The 19,934-nt window shown below is 41.5% G+C and overlaps 1 protein-coding gene and 1 long non-coding RNA gene across 2 annotated transcripts in view; both read left to right on the forward strand.

Annotated features, from left to right (window-relative positions):
- Positions 1–19,934, forward strand: part of efna3a (ephrin-A3a) — a 76,163-nt gene that overhangs the window by 21,849 nt on the left and 34,380 nt on the right. The gene's annotated exons all lie outside the window — the stretch shown is intronic.
- On the forward strand, positions 502–18,915 carry LOC119503544. The gene is made up of 3 exons (XR_005210337.1): positions 502–596; positions 1,431–1,440; positions 18,903–18,915. It is a non-coding gene; the product is annotated as an uncharacterized LOC119503544 (long non-coding RNA).

Consider the following 19,934-nt stretch of genomic DNA (forward strand, 5'->3'; position numbering starts at 1 on the left):
TATAGGTAGATAGATAGATTCTGCCTTTTTAAGTGTGTTTATTTAAAGGGGACATATCATGCTCATTTCCAGGTTCATTCTTGTATTCTGGATTTCTACTACAACATGTTTACATGCTTTAATACTGTCTGTCTGAATATACCTGTATTCACCCTCTGTCTGAAATGTTTTAGCGCCTGTCTCTTTAAGACCCCCTTGGGAAAAGCCCAGTCTGCTCTGATTGGCTTGTGAGAAAATATATAATGCACCTTTGCAAAGGTAATTCTGAAGCAGTGGGCGACCTCCGGGTCTGAAAAGTGAAGCCAATGTGGAAGTTCCTTAAACTTGCATTCTTTCTAATAGCCAGCAGGGGGCGACTCCTCTGGTTGCAAAAAGAAGTCTGATTGTATAGAAGTCTATGAGAAAATGACCCTACTTCTCACTTGATTTATTACCTCAGTAAACATTGTAAACATGAGTTTAAGGTCTCAATTGCTAGGTCCCATTTAGAGTCAAATAGACCATAAAGCAGGGTATGCCTTAGGGTGTGGCTACCTTGTGATTGACAGGTCGCTACCACGGCGTTGTCCGGTCTAGGTGTTGTCTGTATTTTCGTCGTACAACTTTCGTACAACTAAAAATGGTCAGTTGTACTTAACTCCACCCTCTCGTGTCACTTCTGGTTGCAAAAACACAAGATGTCGACGGCCAAAATGCTGAACTCGAGGCTTCAAAACCGTAGTCATGGTGACTACATCCCCTTCTAATATACAGTCTCAAGCTGTGGCTGATATATTCGAATGATTCTGCGTGTGACATAGGAAGGGAAACCAAATCTGAATGGCTTGTTGAATCACATGTTTTCTGATCTAGGCAGCCCACAAAAAAACTGACTGGGTTGTCTTATTTAACAGATTGTGGGTTGGTAGGCACTCCAGATACCCAAATGTATGTGCATAAGCACTGATAAAGTGAGTTTTTTATGATACAGTATGTCCCCTTTAAAAAGATACAATTTAAAAATAAAAGATTGCAGTTTACCGTTTACTCTGTATTTTTGCAATTTGAAACTACTCAAGGGTAGCCGAAGCAGCTAGTGGCACTCAAAATAATGAATGAGAAAAGTCTGCGTGCAAGAAAAGATTAATTAATGAGAGAAACCGATGGATCGATGGATGTTCTGATCTCTCTAGCCTTCCTGTTTTCACCAGTGCCAAGTTTGAGAGAGAAAAACCCCTCTATTGTAGCATCCAGCTTTTTATCAGGTTGTTTAATGTTTCGGCCTGGACCTATGGAAATAACAAGGAGGTGATAAAAACATTTTATTGGGTTGTTCCTACAGTATAAAGTGATAGGCCTTCTGTCACTAGTGGTAGTGTTCTTTTCTTCTTGTGTTCTTTAGTTTTACAGCAATGGTTATTAATTATTTATCATGATTTGTCCACATCTAGTTCAAGACTTGTACTTTTCATCAGTCGTACTCTGAATGCAATGACTAAATACAAATCAAACCAGCTTTCTACAAAGGTATTGCAGCTGCTGGATGATGAACATCACCATCTATGAATGTGTAAAACCGATTAATTTTTTTAGCACACAGAGAAACACTCACACACACATTCACACATTAATAATGCATGGAGCACATCGTGTACACATGCAGAGTTTTGGCAGACATCTGATGTCTCTGTGTGATGAGCCAAGGGGGACACATCATTTCTGACTCTCCAGTCAGAGAGTGATGGTGGCAGTGTGTGTGGATGCCAGGTTTGCTAATGAAAGGGGAAATTTGGCTATGTGTCTTCTCAAAGACTTTAAAAAGGGCTTATGTTCTTTGGAGGTGGTGCAGTACCTAACCTGGAAGGAGCCCATGCCTGACGGGCTAAAAGAATGACTCTGACAAAGAGACAGACTTAAAGCCGTTTCTCACCAGTGCAATGCGAAAATGTGGTGCAGGAATGCAGAAAATCCGCATTCAAATTTTCCGCCTTGACGACTATGCAACACGAATTATCCATGTTGTTGTGTTCCATTTTCGTCAATGAAGCCCAATGTGTTTCTTCCTAAATAGAGCCCGTCTCCACTTCACACAACAAAAACCTATCCAGAAAGAGAATGTCTGGGGCTAACCTTAACTACACAATACATAAGCAAATGTGATGCTAACTCTAGCTGACCAACATATAACGTTAGTATATCAGCTACCATCTTCGTCGTATCCTAGCAGCTGGTCAATCTGAAGCCATATTGACCTTTATTTAGTTGTTGAGGTAGTCGTCGTGGTGTTTGTCACACATGATTGGGTGTTGAGAAGGGGACGGCCTTGTTATTCCAAAACACCAATAGTCGGAAAAATGTCCCATTGGACCAAAATAAGCCGTTTGTCTGACAGTCCATTACCCCGAAAACAAACGCCCATTGTTCCTGAACCAGTCCTCCAAAAATACACACTATTGTTGCAACAAAAGAATGATGGAGATATGTTTTATGACATCAGTTGGAGGAAAGGATTTCATTGTTCAATCATATTTCTGCAGGCGCTGAAATTGAGGTCCGTCCGAATACTTTTCCCCCCACACGAATGTTCCACATGTTCCGGTTGTGCATTCATAAGAACCCACAAAATATATTTTTTTATAAATTACCCTGCAAATTTTTCGGACACAAATCCGTGCTTGGTATGAAATGGCCTTTAAGGCCTTTAAACACCGGGGGCGTGACAAATAAACGACACAAAAATGCGAAATATTCACCTGTGAATATTATATTTCTAGGGCTTTTATTGTGAAAGGTAAGAAAACAGAAAGAGTGGATCTGGTCTGCGCTGCCTTTGTCAAGGTTGAAAGAAGTGATACAATTTGCGGTCTTGGGTACGGAGCCTCTATGTTGTTGTTTCATAAAGGCGCAACTCAACCCGTTCTGCACAACGTGACTGGTTGATGCCTTTATTTGCGGTGCGAAAGCTCAGAAAATCGGCCTTGTTCCGAAAAAAGTACGTCCCTTTTTTGCTGCGTAATATTCACATTCTGTGTGAAAGTATTCAGGACAAAAACATCAGTTCAAACAATATATATTGACATGTGAATGAATTCAGTAATGTCAGTTCAAAAGGAAATTCTCAAGTTTGCTAGAAACACTCAGAAAATAAACACATTATGGCTTAGACCAGTGGTTCCCAAACTTTTTCACATCAAGGACCCCTAAACTGACATAGACTACTAAGAGTTTGTCCCAGGGTCAAGTGTATGACACCCATGACCAAAAAAGCCATACACTGTCATTGTGTTGCTTATGGATGGATTTATAGTGAAAATAGATTATTCCCCTTTTTGCTGGGGGTCCCCAGCTGGAACTCCTAGGGGTCCTTGTACCCCACTTTGAAAACCACTGGCTCAGACTACTGGGCTTAACAAACTCAAGCAACATTACTAGATTGGAAAATGTCGTATCTGTGATTTGCCTAAATCTATCTTACATTTGTTTATTCGCTCTTGTCTTGTTGAAGGTTAATTTTGTACAATAAACACATTCAAGTAAAAAAAAATACAGAGAAAGAATAAGTAACCTTTAAAAAAAGATCAAGAAAAGAGTCGTGCATTGAATGAAACACAATAGACATTCAACTTTCACACTGTGTATAACAATCTCCCTGTATTGATCCTGAGTGCTGCTAATACAAAATTTTAGTTATGTTGGCAATACTTTATCTCAATAATGAAACAATATTCAGAGCATCTATTCAGCGAGATTGGTTTGCACATTTCATGCAGTTGTTTATTATTTGTTACTGGAAAAATCAATGTTGAATTTATCAAGAAGAACAGATGGAATCAGGGCTGTTTTTGCACCTGAACAAAACCATTTCTCAACAGTCGGGAGAAAACGCCAGGCAGGTTTCTGTTTTCATTAGCAGAACTGGCAACCACACTCCCTGCTCGGCTCGGCTCACATCACTCTGATTGCAAAAAGGATGTAAAATCCCTCGTCGCCGTTTGTTGTGATGTCAGCCACCCTCCTGAATGCTGTACGTGTAAAAGATGCCACATGCAGAAATTAAATATAAACTGGGTTGCTGCTTTTTGTATATGTACAAAAACATTTTTAATTATTTTTTTATATGTGACTGAAAACACAGATGGGGTTTTGCTTTTACAAATATTTTACACACAACAAAAGTTGCAGAATAAAAAGGTCTTAAAACATTTGTGGAGGCATTATGATAAATATTTATGTCCACGTTCTAGTTGCTGTTCATTTTTGTAACAACTGCTGGTGTGGAATAGATATGCAGTACCGTGTGTGACAGAACGTATTGCTTCGTAATGAGAGCTGCTGATACGTTTCTGCACCAGTGCCACCGAGACAAATCAAAGTGTTTATTGTACTTAGTGGACAAGGTGAATCTGAGAGTGTGAGAGGGAAAAGTAGAGAAAATGGTGTTTCGGGATGAGTCTTACAGGCTATATGTACCAAACAGTGGAGCTATAATTATGAAGTTATAATGCAAAACAATGATGTACATGTTTTTTTGATGGAATACAGAATAGGGCTGTCGTAGTTAACAGGATAATAACGCCTTAACGCAAATTCGTTTTAACAGCACTGATATCTTTAACGCATTAACACAACTTGAGGTTTTTAGGTTGTAGCGGGCTCAGTTTTAAAGTTAGAGTGAAGATACTGGCATCATATGAGACTAGAAAACCGAGGAATCAATTGGTACCAACCATGTCATACTAGCTTGTCGGGAAGGAGGATAAATAATGCTCCAAACATGCGTTAAATTTTGGTGAGGAAAAACTGGCATAGCGATTTTCCAAGGGGTCCCTTGACCTCTGACCTCAAGATGCCCACTTTATGCTGATCACATGCAGTTTGGAGTAAGTCATAGTCAAGTCAGCACACTGACACACTGACAGCTCTTGTTGCCTGATTGCCATGTAATGATTTGAGCATATATTTTATGCTAAGTGCAGTGCCTGTGAGGGTTTCTGGACAATATCTGTCATTGTTTTGTGTTGTTAATTCATTTCCAATAATATATATACATATATATGCATACATTTGCATAAAGCAAGCATATTTGCCCACTCCCATGTTGATAAGAGCATTAAATACTTGACAAATCTCCCTTAAAGGTACATTTTGAACAGATAAAAATATGCGATCAATTGCGATTAAATATTTGAATCGATTGGCAGCCCTAATTCAGAATAAAGGGCCACTATTTCTAACATGAAATAAATGTATCCAGTATCCCTGCTTTTGGCAGTGGCTCACATTCAAGCAAATGCATGCATAAAGTAAAAAGCAGCTTTAATCAATCACAAGACAGAGCAAGTGACAGCTGATTAATATTCGTCAGAAGAAAATCCTCAACTATGCCTCAAAACCCGACGCAGAACAGCAAAATCCATCGGTGACTATTGAATCCGTTGACTGCTTGCGTGCCTCCCTGCTGTTACGGTTCCCTCACTATTGTTCTGTCCTCGAATGAACTGTCACAGAGAACAATAAAGTCGGTAGTGTACATTTCCTGAGACGAAGAAGGTTGTCACAATTGCCACAAGTCATTGGTACAGAGGCCTGGGCTGGAGGAAACCTGCGGCGTGTGGAGAGGCTGAAGGAAAATAGTTGGTAAAAGAGGACTCGAGGGTTAAGGGAGGTGGCAGAAGAGCGTGGCGCAAAATGTGCCGTCGCCATTATCACAGGCCCCAACTCGGACACCCTATCCACCTGTTATTAGCGCTGAATTGGGAGGATTGAATTAGGCTGCCTTGTCTTTAAGGGCTCCTAGAATCTAGCTGCCAAAGCCTTTCTGCCTTTTTGCCCGTAAGCCAGCGGGGGTCAGCGGGGGCGCGTGAGTGGGCAACGACCGCCAGTCACAGCCACTCAGAGACACCCTGGAGGGGGGGAGAGGAGAGAGCCGACCACAGCTTGGCAGCTCCACTGGAGTCTGATAAGCTTTAATGGCACCGCCACAATGATTCACACCATGCGAAACACACACACACACACACACACACACACACGCAGGCACGCACACACACCTCTAGCAGGCGTGTGAGGAATGATTTCTGGACCCTGGATAAATTTGCAGTAGCAGGGAGTCTCTATTTACCAGTAATTGCATTTCTCTGCCCTCTTTCAGCCCTGCCTTCAAAAATGTTCTCTGCCTCAGGAAGTTGAAGGTGGCTGGGGAAAAAGCAACAGAACATGTTGTCGGCCTCACGCGGCGCTCTGCCACAAGTTGACAGCTTATAGGCCAATCTGTACCATACATGAATACAAGCTGTGTACGGTACATAACCTGTCAGACAGACATGTTGCATCATCTGCGTCTCCCGTATGCCCGTTCAACCGAAACCAAACGCATTTAACCGCAGTGCATGTGTGTGTCTACTCGCCATACAATGACTTAATTGATCCGTTTACTCTCCATCAGTAGGACCACACTCCAGCAAACGAAGATGTTCAAACACAACATCTGTATTCACTGCAGCAGTCTGTCGGTGTAAATTATGATAAACGGTCTGGGGTATTTGGTTAATTTTTCATGGTGGAAGCGGCTCAGGCTTGCCCGTTGGCATCGCGGCAAACAGTTAAGGGAATGAAAATAATGGAGCCCAGTATCTCAGGGAATTGTGGTTATAATGGACAATTTTATTCAATTCATTAGTTTAGTTGACAGTGACGATACATGTAAGCATTGTTACATTTAGATAAAATGAAACCGATGCACTGTCTATAAGACTTCTAGCTGTAGTTAATGTGCAATCCTTGTTCCTTGTTAGGCTAAAACACATATACACTCACTATCATAAATAGGCAAACAACCAAATAAAACAACGATTAAGGACAACAAAGGAGAAAGAAAGTGTGTCTGCTCTGTAAACCCATGTGTTTCAGTGTTCACAGATTTGCTCTTTTTCAAGCCATAGTTTTACCTTTGTGTTGAAAGCTTTAAAATCAGTTAATGTTTTTATTTCTGATGTTGGGGTATTCAAAATCTGGCGGCCTTTAACTGGAAAAGAGGACTGACCGAATGCTGTTTGGCGTTTTGCCGGTTTACAGTCTCCACTTAATGCTCCTTTCGTAGTGACTCCTTTGCTGTTACTGTAGTGCCAGTGCAGAAAGGATGGATAAGAGACCAACAAAAGGGTGGTACTGTATGGGTGGATGGGTGTGTAGTGCCTCTAACTTTTATACTTTACATCCTGTCACAGACCGCAATTCATGTCTACGATCTTTCCCTAACCTTGAAAGGGTATTCCAGTGATATAGTAGTTGAGTTGGAAATCAAAGCTGCAGAGGTAAAAACACTGGATCCTACATGTTGGGCTTCCAGTAGACCCCCACTACGTTGTAAACAACACCCTTGTCTTTTAAGCTCTATGATAAAATGATATGCAATTTACAGAGTTTAAATGTCAGAAGAGTGTGATTTATAGGGCATCTACTGTGGTGCTAGTTTCCTACACAGAAATGCTGCCAAATTACTTCATGACAACATAGTTGTAGCTAAATTTGTTAGTATATGGATATACCCAATGTACTACCAAGACATCGTATCCTCATACAATGATTTGTATATCTTACAAAAAGTTATTCCTCATTTTACGTGCGTTTTCCTATGAATGTCCAGCAACACAATTTCCGCACATGCATACAGTCTTTTGAAAGCAAACTTCCGTTTTCACAGGAAACTACTTGGTTAGGTTTAGGAAAAGATCATGGTTTGGGTTAAAATAATTACGGAAGTGGTGTTTTTGTCACTCTTTATACTTCCTGGTTCACAATTACGTGGATTACATACGAATTGATTTTATGGGATATAAACAAATTACAGTGCATTACTTTTTGTAGGTATAGCCCGGAACGGTGTATGAGAACAGCCTGACCAAGATATTGTAACTCTTAATCTCCAAAACCACTGGAGCCTACATTTCCCATAATGCCGCTTGATAGCATCTTTCATTAGACAAACCTGGCAAACGTCCACATCTTTCAAAATCTCCCCATATAGTGTTTCTGTTGTAATTTGTCATCTTCAACCCCCGTCAGTAGCAACCTGGATTACATCGCTATGAGATCATCGAGGTTACTTGACAAACGTCCCCCGAAACTGCAGAAGACATTATACGTGTTATGTAACATTATATAATACCAACCATGACGAGTAAACTGAGCTTCACATGTAAGAATGGTGGAGTGTTCCTTTAACCGTACTGCGGTCGCCACGCACACACACACACCTCATTAGGTGGAAAACGGGCCTGGCCATTAATCATAAGGGTTGGCGGCTTGATCCCCAGCTCCTCCTGTCTATATGTTGGAGTGTCCTTGAGCAGGACACTGAACCCTCAAATTGCCTCTAATGTGTGTATGGAGGGGAAAAAAACGATCTTTTTATAAAAGCATTTGAATGAAGTGTAAAAAAAATCAATAATTTAATTATTTGACAGTGAATGCTATCTGGCATTCTGCAGAGTCGTCTTATTATTAATGTTTTGTCGGGGCAATACGGTTAAATAAAACAGCAACACAGAGAGAGAAATGCACCAGCTGCGACATACATATCCTTAGTGAGAGTCTCTTGACTGATGAAAAGGGGTTGTATATGGAAACTATAGGGTGCGTGAATGGTTGGATATATACATTTGTGCTGGAGAGGAAGCAAGTGAGTGATGGAGTGGAGTTCCAGCAGCACAAAGTAGTAGTGCCTCCACTTAATCGACACACGGCTAAGTTGGAGACACGCAGGGAAACACCACATGAATGGAAAAAAAAAAATCAATAGTCTGAAACAGTTACTTGAATAAAATACCCGACTCTGCCCGGCTCACTGTAGTTTTTTGAAGCTTCACCCTCCTTAACACTAAGAAAAGATCTGCTCCTTGTTAGCAGGAAGTCACTACAATGCAATAATGTACTTAGCAGCTTTGTCTGTGGAGAGTGATTGCTGGGCAGACTGCTAGCAAGTGGAACAGATTGCAGTATTGCATATGACTCAAAATGTCCATCTGCCCCCATTATGTGTGCAGTGTCTCTTTTTTTCCCCCTCATTTTTTTTTGCTGCTTTCAGCATTATGCTGTAAGTGTGCTCACACATCTCTCTGCTGCTGGGAGGTTTTATTTTTATTTTTTTATACATCCAAGGGGGAGGTACTTAAACACACACACACACACGCAGGCAGCCTCGGTACAACAGGTAATTATTTGCAAAGAATGGAGCAAGTGCGTGGGGGGCAAATTGCATCGTGGGATGGCTCTGCGGGACTGAAAGATGTCAATTGAAGAGGCTGCCATTTTTTATGCACACCTCATCCATTGTTCTCCGTGTTGAATTGCAGGGGAGGGGGGGGGGGCAGAGGCCCTGCATTCACATGTACCCTCTCAGAACGTGGGTGTATTTGTTTGTCTCTGTCAGAGAGGATGATTTGCCCCTCGCCGGAGAACACTTGCTGTGCACCAAGCAGCCGGTAAATGGGAACATGAGTTTAGCAATAATTTTGAACCCCTCTCGAGAGCGACGCCGAAGTGTGCGGCGAGCCTGTCGCCACCTGTCATAACCCTCAAAACAGCAGGTAGGGCAGAAGAAAAACCACCTGCCTGTCAGGAACTCTCTTCTCTCTAATTGTTCGATGCACATTCACAGGAATACCAGATTAATTTTGCTTTATAATCACCGTTCATTGTTCCCACTTATTGTTTCCTTGCTCAATTTGTTTGTTTGTGTTCACACTTTGGCAACACAAATGTTCTTTTGTCATGCCAACCAAGCGGTTTGCGTGCGAGGCAAATGAATTTAATTTAAGGGGAGAATAGAGGAAGAGCAGGAGAAAGGGATGGGGGAATGAAAGAGGCACCTGCAGACGTGCAGGAAAACAGGTAAAGCAAAGTAGGAGATGCAAAATGAAGACTGTTTAAGTCATTCTTTCAGTCTACATGGACACTGTTTTAACCAACATACCCAGGGCTCCAGATTATGGGACCAAAAATCTGTTAAGTGCAACTAAATATTTTCATTGGTCTCACCGGTGCACCTGACATTTAGCAGGTCTGTCTCTGTGTGTGCAATGTTATGTTTAAAATCGTACCCTGTACTCCTCCTCAAGAAACATCACAACCATAAAACATACAGGTAATTCAAAATGAAGAGAACTATTGATTGTTTTTACATCAAAAAAATGCTGCGGTGCTCGTTACACCTGTCCCCGACACTGAACGGCCCAGCCCAGACCCGACATCATCGGTGGCGGTAACTGCTCCACCACCTGTCTCCCCAGTAAGATGCCTAATCCTGAACACGTCACCAGGTTCATTTCACAAGTGGGGAGAGGAAAAGTGTGTGTGTGTGTGTGTGTGTGTATGACACTGACTGTACATTTAATAACACAAGACAACTTTACCGCTAATTCCTTCTCTGCTCAGACGATGGCCAAAAAGCTGAAGCTGCTCTGAGCTCATCTCTCTCTCTGTCACTCACCCACTATGCACACATTACATTACGCTGCTCTTATATCAGCGTAATATGTAAACACGTGGATACGGTACAGTAGGTAGACTGTTTGAGACGCAGTAAACTCACTATCGATAATGCTACACTGTAAACTACAAATCCGTATTGAAATCGGCAGGACGAGAGCCAGTTAAAGCTGAAGTAGGTGAGACTGGAGCATAAAACAGTCACTATATCCTGACAGTAGTGCATAAAACAGGTAACCTGAAAAAAAATCATCAGCCTCTTTGTCCTCCGATGTCCTCTGGTGCTCTTAACGGCATCTGCAAGATTTCACAGACTGGAGGAAAACAAGCAGTCAGAACTGATCTGAGGTCTGCTGTCCATCTGCTGTCTATGAAAGCCGGCTGTCAATCACTCGCAAACTCCGACCAAACGGTCAAACGAGGCAGCGCTGATCAAATATGAATCAATATTCTGTTACTGTAGTGCCTATTTCTCGCCTCAAATATTTTCAGAATCATCTTGTAGTGCACGGTTTAGCAGTAAAATGGGAAAGTTTGTGACCCGGCAGCCATTGTGAAATCTCTTGAAGGAATGCCAAGTTCCGGTCACATGACCTGAGCACAGCCAATAGGAACACTCTCTCAATGAAATGACCTGTGATTGGTCAAAGTCTGCCGTCACGGGCTAGATTTTTTAAAGCCTGAACACAGAGCCATGAGGAGATGCAGAAGTCTAGTTATCTCTCAGAACACTTGAATTACAATGTGCTGAAAGGTTATTATGGAATTTTTGACCAATGATGCCAAAAAATATACTGCCTAATGCCACTTTAACAGGAGGTGCCACTGATTAACATTATGGTGCATTCAGACTCTATTCAGTAACGAGTATTGGGTGTAGGTAAATTCTAACATGATGTGTTCAAATGTAATCTTGTAAAATGTAGTGTTTTGCTAGAAACCTGAAAATATATACAGCTGTTTGAAGGAGATGTTTTCAAAGCAATATAAAATAGATAACAGAGAGGGAATTATGACAAAAACATAACAAAAACAAGTTTGCAAACGGTAATAAAGGAGAGGATGTTGAAGTACATGGTATTTATTGTTTTACTTTTGTTTTTTACTGTGGTATCGAATTGGTATCGAGAATCGTAGAGTTTCGCTGGTATTGGTATCGACTACTAAATTCCTGGTATTGTGACATCCCTAGCGTAGGCCTATTGGAACTGACAAAACACTTAAAAAGTATTATTACAGTGCCAAAAGGCTCGATGAAAGTGCACCAGTGCAACCAATGTAAAAAGTTCGTCTGGAGCCCTGCAACATACCTGACAGCTAATGATGGATTATTCATTTAAAAGGACACAATTACCATATTAAGGTCGGTTTTTAATTCATGAATCAGGCTGCTGTACTGTAACTGTGGTGCCTATTCGTCTGGAGATACAGCGCTGTAAGAACAAAGCAGCCCCATCACGTCCGGCTGGCCGTGCTCCCGCTCTGAGAGATGTGTTTGATAATCGGAGGTCGATACCATACTCTTATCTATTGAGATTAAGCTTCCAGTAATCCCCGATAGGATCTCCTATTCATTACAGCTACTACGCCCAAGATTATGTTACAGCATTTTCCACTTCCAAACAGAAGATGTATTACTTATTTTGCCAGCCAAAACCATTTAATTACTTGATATATTACAGTGGAAGAAACTGAATTTGCAACTGCAGGATTAATAAAATATATAATGCCACTAAGTTTGTGATAAAAGGATACGACTGCCGCTGTAGTGATAAAAGAATATCACTACTGTTAGAGCTATTACTGCTGCTAGAAGTATATATGATAAAGAATAACAAACAGTATAGTTTAATTCCCAACAATCCAGTATTCACAGTGCACGTTATCACCTGCTGTTTGTCCGGGTTAGTAGAGACCGCTGCCTGTTTTGTGAAGTGTGACGTTCTACCGACTGGAACGTGTCCAGCTCGCTCTCAGCTGTGGAGTTGGGTGGTTCAAAGCCCTTTGCCCAGCACGTAGCTGTGCCCAGGGACAGCAAGAGAGGAGACTGATCGAATTGATTTTACACCGGGGTTGTCAGAGATCTCCTAACTTCCTCACAAATCAATACGGGTCTTAAACTGCAGCCAACCGGCTGAAACCGGCCGCTATTTACTCCAAACTCTGAGGCTCTGTCCGCGTTCCTCATCAGTAATGACTGAGCAGTTTGAATTGAGCCAAACGCCCCTGTGGGCCAGGGAACACTGAGTCATGTTGTTCGCACACATTAATAATGCATTATAGCATGTAACACTGGATAATTAACTCTGCTGCTAAATACAAGCTCAGTCCAAAGTGCCATTCTGCCAGGATGCAGTTTGCCCAGAGTGAGAAAGCGTAGGGTGATGACTAAGCCTTCCGTCTTTGTTGTGAATGATTATAGGCTTTACACTCCTTCTTTTTTTGTTTGCTTTGCATTTTGTTTCATCATTGTGTCAACAAGAAGTACTACAATTAGATGGATATTAATCAGCCGGCTCAGTTCTGAGCCAGACAGAACTTTCTTTATTTCTTCAATCCAACAATATTCAGTCTGAGTGCTAAATTACAATGTGTGTGCGTTATTACAGCTCCTCCTCTATACAGGGATGGGTATAATTAGATTTTTTTTAGCTATAGGTGCCAATATTATAACCGAGTTTGAAAGAAGAGCTGAAACAATTTGCTCATTAGTCAATTGACAGAAAAGTAATCAGGATTTATTTTAATATTTATTGATTAATCATTTTCTAATCAAAAATTCCAAATATTCTCTGTTTCCAACTCCTCAAATGCTGCTTTTCTTTATCTTATGTGATAGTAAACTGAATATCTTTGGGTTTTAGACTGTTGGTTAGACAAAACAAGCAATGTGAAGATGTTACCGTTGGTTTCTGGCATAATATGATACATTGTATCACTATTTTATGATGTTTGATAGACCAATCGATTAATAAAACGAATAATCAAAACATGAATCGATGATACAAGCATCCTGATTTGAAAGTTTATCTTATACCTTTGAATCTGCCCACTCCACCGAGCTGACTGCTTCATCTGGCATCATGACGCCAGGGCCACACTACCTGCATAACAGCTGCGTCTCTTCTACAGATTCAAGGTCTCGCCTATTTTTTCCGTGTGCTGTGCGTGATTCACAGCAAAAATAGACTGTGAAAGTGATCTTTTGATATCAGTATATTAACACCATACCAGCAACATTACTACAGTTTCAAGGTCTATATCTGTAGAATATGTCACAGACATGAAAAAAAGTAAAGATTCATTTCAACACTTCATGTTTCCGTTTCAAAATTAAAGCCCTCTAGCGTTTATCTGTGGACAGAATCCCTTCATTTGTTAACACAAGGCTTTTACTCTGAAAAATTTGCAGGACAGTGTTGTGGAAATTGCAGTGACTTGCACAGCTCCATACATGAATAGAGTAGTGGCTTTTAATTGTGGATTATAATTATTATTTACAAATGAGGACACACTTCTTAACCTTTTTCCTGTCTAAAATAAATATAAATAATATTTATAATGAAATGAAAGTAGAAAGAAAGTAGCAGCAACGCTGTCTGTGTGGACGCCACATGCATGCAAGCCGCAGCAGTCCAGCGAGGTAGCCGTCATGCGCTGCTCACACGGCAGCGTGGCCCAGGCGTGTCATGAAACAGCGGTTTCTCGAATGAAAAAGCAATCGATCCAATGAGCTCCGCAGGAGGACTAACGATTAGCCAATCGGCGCCACGGGTGGGACTAACGCTGTTGTCAAGTGTTGTCAAGCTGTGTGCCAATTGGGCTGCTGAAGAATATTCTTTAAATTGGTATGACCCCTTGATAAACAAATTTACTTTACAAAGACAGCATGTCTTCTGAATATCGCCCAACATTGTAGTCTGTTTTTACTTCGCTCAGCTCCCCTCTTGAAATCTTGGCAAAAACAGTTCGTTGGCATAGCTACGCATGAATGTCGACTTAAAATGCTGTTGGATTCAGGCGGATACGTTGGTCGTAGTGATTGGTTTGGAAAAATCGACAGTCCTTCCAAAACCCCATCTGCAGAGGAAGACTGTGAGATGTGGTTGAAAGCTCTGGGAAATGCTAGGAAGTGGACCTTTGCTTTTTTTATTATCTTAATTTGAAAGTTCTACTTAAATAAATGTACAAATATGCTAAATTTCTCAAATGCATCAGTTTAATGTTATAATAAATCAGCCGTCCAGGAACTTTGGCTGAATTAAATACAAAGTAAAATAATGAAATGTCTGGTCAAACTATAAATAAGACTCATTTGACGCTAACTTCCATTACTTGACAGTTTTTTTTATTTTGCTACAAGCACATTTCATTCGACACTTAAAAAGATTTGGGTTTGACACACAGCAGCACTACCTCTATACACATAGTGTGCCTTTTCCCCAGCACACAGAATGACTCAGTCTGTTGATGTGTTTGTACTTCACAGCTCTTTTAGTGTTGTTTCCTTGTACTGAATGTGAAATCCTGTCTCTTTCACTATCTCCTCCTGCTGCTGCCTTTAAGTTAACACCATCCCCGCGTTACATTGGCTGCACATTACAAATAGACTGATTCTGATTGTGAGTTTCATTCTGCCAACCTTAATCTAACCAGTGTAACAATCTAATTGATCACTTAAGTGTAATTGGAATCATTTGAAGCTTCATGCTCCGATCCATGTTAGCCATGCTTCAGTCCCCTCTAACAGTGCCTCGAACACTGCTTTTTTTTCTTCTCCTTCTCTTCCCTCTCGCTCTCCGTCTCTATCCCAGTGGTTCTGGTCCGCTGCTCTCCCTCCATCTCCCTTGCTTTATCTTTATTGACTGTAGAGTGTAAGGCGGTGTTAAACCAGCATCGATGTAATAGTGGGTATTACCCCTTTGAACTGCCCTTAATTTGACTGTAATAAACTCACATTTATTTTGGTGGCTGAGGCTTTTCTCCCCCTCACACACACATAAATATATGTAGAGAGATATCTAAAGTGTGTGAGGGAGAAAGCTGCATTAATGGCCATTGTTATGGGGATAGCATACCCAGTGCATAGCCTGTCAAAAGCCATTCTGCGGCGCGGTGCACTAGAGCCGTGCTTGAGACTCGTCTTTAATTGGAATGTAATTGGAGAAGCACCATTGATCATGAATCACATTCAGCTCCGTCTCCCTCCTCCCCGAACTATAAGGGTTGCTCCGTTTTCCACTGACTGACTCCCACTCCTTCTCTCTCTCTCTCTCTTTCTATCCCTCCTCCTGTATACCACCTCCTCCCGTAAGGAGAACGTCAGTCATGTGCAGTGGAGCGACGGAGAGGAACAAGGCCCCCTACCGGGCCCAGAGCGTGTGGGTCAATGTGTGTCTGGGGCACAAACCACAAGAAACAGGGGGTAAAAAACAAAACGAGGAGGAAAGAGAGGGAGGGAAATAGAGGAGAGAAGAGAGGAGATTAAGAGGAAAAAGAGGGCGGGAGCGACGAGATGGAGCGCACAAGTGGAATCATTTGTAATAGCCTGCGCGCTCTATTGCGCCATTTCATCCAGCATTTAGTTAAGCGAGATTTGTTTTGTTTTGCCTTTGTTGTCGGGGAATGCTCGGAGAAGTCAATTTGTTGGCTCATTTGTCAAACGCTGGACTGCGTCAGTGGCATCTCAGCGGTGTCGTGGAGCGGAGAAAAGCTCTCTCACTCAGTAGATGGGAATCAGGCCGGTGGAGATTGCCTGTGTACCATTTTAAATGTGGACTGGAAAACAATGGAAGCTAAGGGCACCGGCAGAGCACCTCTGTCCCAAATTGATTCTTAAGTGGAATAGGGCAGCGTGAGCGAGGAGGTGGGAGGGAGGTAAAGAGAGAAAAAGATTGCGAGATACTGTAGTTAGGGAGCAGAGCTGCACCGGTAATAGTTTTTAAAGTGCAATTTGAGGGAGTTTTTTGAAATTTAAATTATAACCTCACATTAATAACAGTGTCTTAACAAGCTGTAGGAAGGGAAAGATTTACCTGGCAACCATTAATCCCCCAAACTATAATGACAACTGTTGATGGCGAATTTACTCAGCTGTAGCTGACGTTGCTTCTGTGGGCTGACCAAACCAACTAATGCGCACACACACTACACGAGAATTGAGCTGATTTTGTCACGATTCCCTCCTCCCGACAATCATCAGCAAAGCCCCGATTTTTTGATGGTTGTAAAGATTGTCTTTTCAGATGTTCCTGTGGTGTGAGGTATGTTAAGAGTGTTTTTTACATCCCCCGATCGGCTCTGAAGTTCATCCTGACCGCACCGATTTCAAATCGTAAATTAAACATGTTCAGTATTTACGATCAGATATCCTGTTATGTGCGGGGAACCCCGAGTACAACCGATGACACAGCCACATTGGAAAGAACGATAGCCAACTGAGAACCAAGCTGACTGAAGCGAAAGGACAACCGCCGCCATCATAGCGGCTGCGGCTAATGCATGAGCTAATACAAATCGCGAAGCATAAAGTAGTAGTAGTAAGGTGGACCTCGCAAATGGAGGACCAACTTGTTGATTAGTGGCAACAACACAAGTGTTTATTTAACGTGTATGCATGATTTCATCCATCCATCCTTTTGGGAATATTCAGTACCAAGTATAGTGCAAAAACTAACATCGCTAATTTTTGATGATTTTCCTTTTTTTTTAGTCGTTACTCTTGTTGTTCATGAATGAATCTGTTAGTGTGTGGTTTGCTGTTTTGGCCAAATCATTGCTCTCCACACACTATAGAAACAAAACTGTTGAATTTAACATAACGTGTCATTATGTGTGGGGGCTCTGGGCTGTTGTCTGGTTTTTATGCTCCATACATGCTGGTGAAAGATGGTTTTGTCAAGGAAAACACACCGCTCTGTTTCATTTTGATGTCGGAAAAAATAAAGAGTAGGCTGCAACTTGCTCTCGATAAACAATTCTACCGATCAGCCCGGTGTCAGTTTGAGACAGGAAGCTAGCAGTGAGCTCGTTAGTATAAGTGATGGACAGTTGGTGGACAGAGTTGTGGAATCTCACAGGTTTCTTTTGCCGTAAATCTATTTATAGACCTTTTTTGTTTTTACTGAAGACATTTGGACAGTAAAACAAGCACAGATGTAAATAATCCAATGAATGATGGGTGCTGGTGTTGTGCGTGCTGGTTTACTGTTGTAGCTTATTGGGACACCTGAATACAGTGGAGCCATCGTTAATGTCATTAGTAACACCTGGGCTTTTCCTACGATGGAATTTAAAAGGTATTTGTAAGTTCTATCTAATATGTTGAATTCAATTAGTCTATACAATGTGGACTTTAAGGTTTGTGCTTGATCCGAAAGGTTACTGGAATCTTAGCAACGGTTTACATTCAGATCATTTATGTTTGACACAGGTATTTAGGGTCTCTGCTATTGTTGTTGGAGGTGCAAACACTGGAGGCGGAGGTGCAAATATGCATCGTAGCGGATGCCGTCGTGGGTAGAGCGTGTGTGTAAAAGAATAAGAGGTTTTTCCACAATCAAAGCATCGTTTTAAGAGAAGCAGCTCATGCTCTCAGTGTCTGAAGATAACATTAACATTAACAGAGCTGTCAAATGTACCATTACGGGTTGTCAGTCAGATATCTAAACATTATCAGACACAACTTAGGAGCAGCTCGTCATCATCACCATTACTGGCCAACTTTGTATCCATTCATTGTGTATGTGTGAATGTCATGATTGACAGGATGTCAGGTATGATGGAATATCTTAATAAATGTGGGCTGAATTGATCATTTTTAAACTTGTCAAGTTTATGGTTTATGCTCGACCAATATATGTGATATATGTTTTGCGATGCTGTATAGATTTTTAATTAACCATTTAAAAATCCGATGACCCACCGGTGGACCCGGCCGCTATTCTGTCTTTCGGAGGTTGTAGCGGGCTCAATTTTAAAGCTAGAGTGAAGATGGTATTATATTAAACTACAAAACTTAGGGAATCCTTTGATATCAACCATGTCATACTAGCTTGTCGCGAAGGAGGATAAATAACGCTACAAACCTAAGCTACATGGACATTTTCAAAGGGGTCCCTTGACCTCTGACCTCAAGGTATGTGAATGAAAATGGGTTCTATGGTTAATCACGAGTCTCCCCTTTACAGACATGCCCACTTTATGATAACCCCATGCAGTTTGGGGCAAAAAACATGTAGAACTGTACATGCAGTACAAATGTGTTATTTTTTACCTATTGTACAATGGTGTATTTGAATATTTCTGCATACTGGGGTCCCTAAACAGTCTTGGAATTGCATAAATTGTGTATTACTGTAAAGCTGAGACTCTTGTAGATCCAATGAGTGTATATATATGTATGTATTCATGTTTAATGATTTTAGTCCCCATAGTAACCATTTCACATAGCAGCTTTTTTACTCAGATTTTATACATATAGTGGTGTGTCTTTATACTATGACAGTTTTCCTAAATCACAATATATCGCCTTGCTTACAGTATCGCAATATATTGAACCGTTACCCGAGTCTTGCCAATACACAGCCTTAGAAAATAAAGGATGACATCATCCAGCAACAGCAACTACATTATTTTTCCTGATTCTATTCATATGTTTGATATTACATACAAGATCCAGTATGTTTTGTGATTATGCTTGATACATCTTGTTTATTCTACGTGGGTACAGGCTCGGAGTGAAACATAATCTTAATTTAAATTGATAGACTGCTCCTGTTTGCCTTGCAGGTAGATATTTTCTTCAGCTCCACAAGGAGCGACGAAGGAAAAGGAACGAGGAGAAGAGAGAAGCCGATTGTGCGAGAAACTAGAGCAGGGTCAGAGATCCTTCTTTGGTATTTATGAGACATAAAGAGTGACATGAAAATGTGATCAAATGGATGAGACACAGGGAGAGATGAATGTTTGATAGAGCAACGGTTACTGATGAGGGGCTGGGAACCGATGTCGGGTTGCAGTATTAGAGAGAACAAGAGCAAACAACAAACAATCAAACAGACAAACAAAAAAGGGCCACAAATAAGGAGCGGCAAATGGAAATGAATGGGAAATGAGGAAATGAAGAGGGGGTTGTGAGATGTGAAAAGACTGGGAGAGGAAGAGGCCACAGGGAGGTTGAGAGTCAGGGTGAAAAGAGATGGAGGGAAGGATGGAGAGCGAGAGAGGAAAGAGAGCAAGCAGAGAGGGGGAGGTTGTTGTTTTAAGATCAGTACGGATGAGTGCGTCTCCCCTCTCTGGGGAGGGGGGACCATCGGCTCTCTATGTCTGTCACTCCACTCGTTTATGCCTCGCTCCGAGGGAGAGGTAAAGGGCGCTTAGTGGTTGGTGTGTGTGTGTGTGTGTGTGTGTGTGTGTGTGTGTGTGTGTGTGTGTGTGTGTTTGAGGTGCCTCGTGTGAGAATGGGG

This window comes from Sebastes umbrosus, chromosome 15 (assembly GCF_015220745.1).
Source record: "Sebastes umbrosus isolate fSebUmb1 chromosome 15, fSebUmb1.pri, whole genome shotgun sequence".
NCBI lineage: Eukaryota > Metazoa > Chordata > Actinopteri > Perciformes > Sebastidae > Sebastes > Sebastes umbrosus.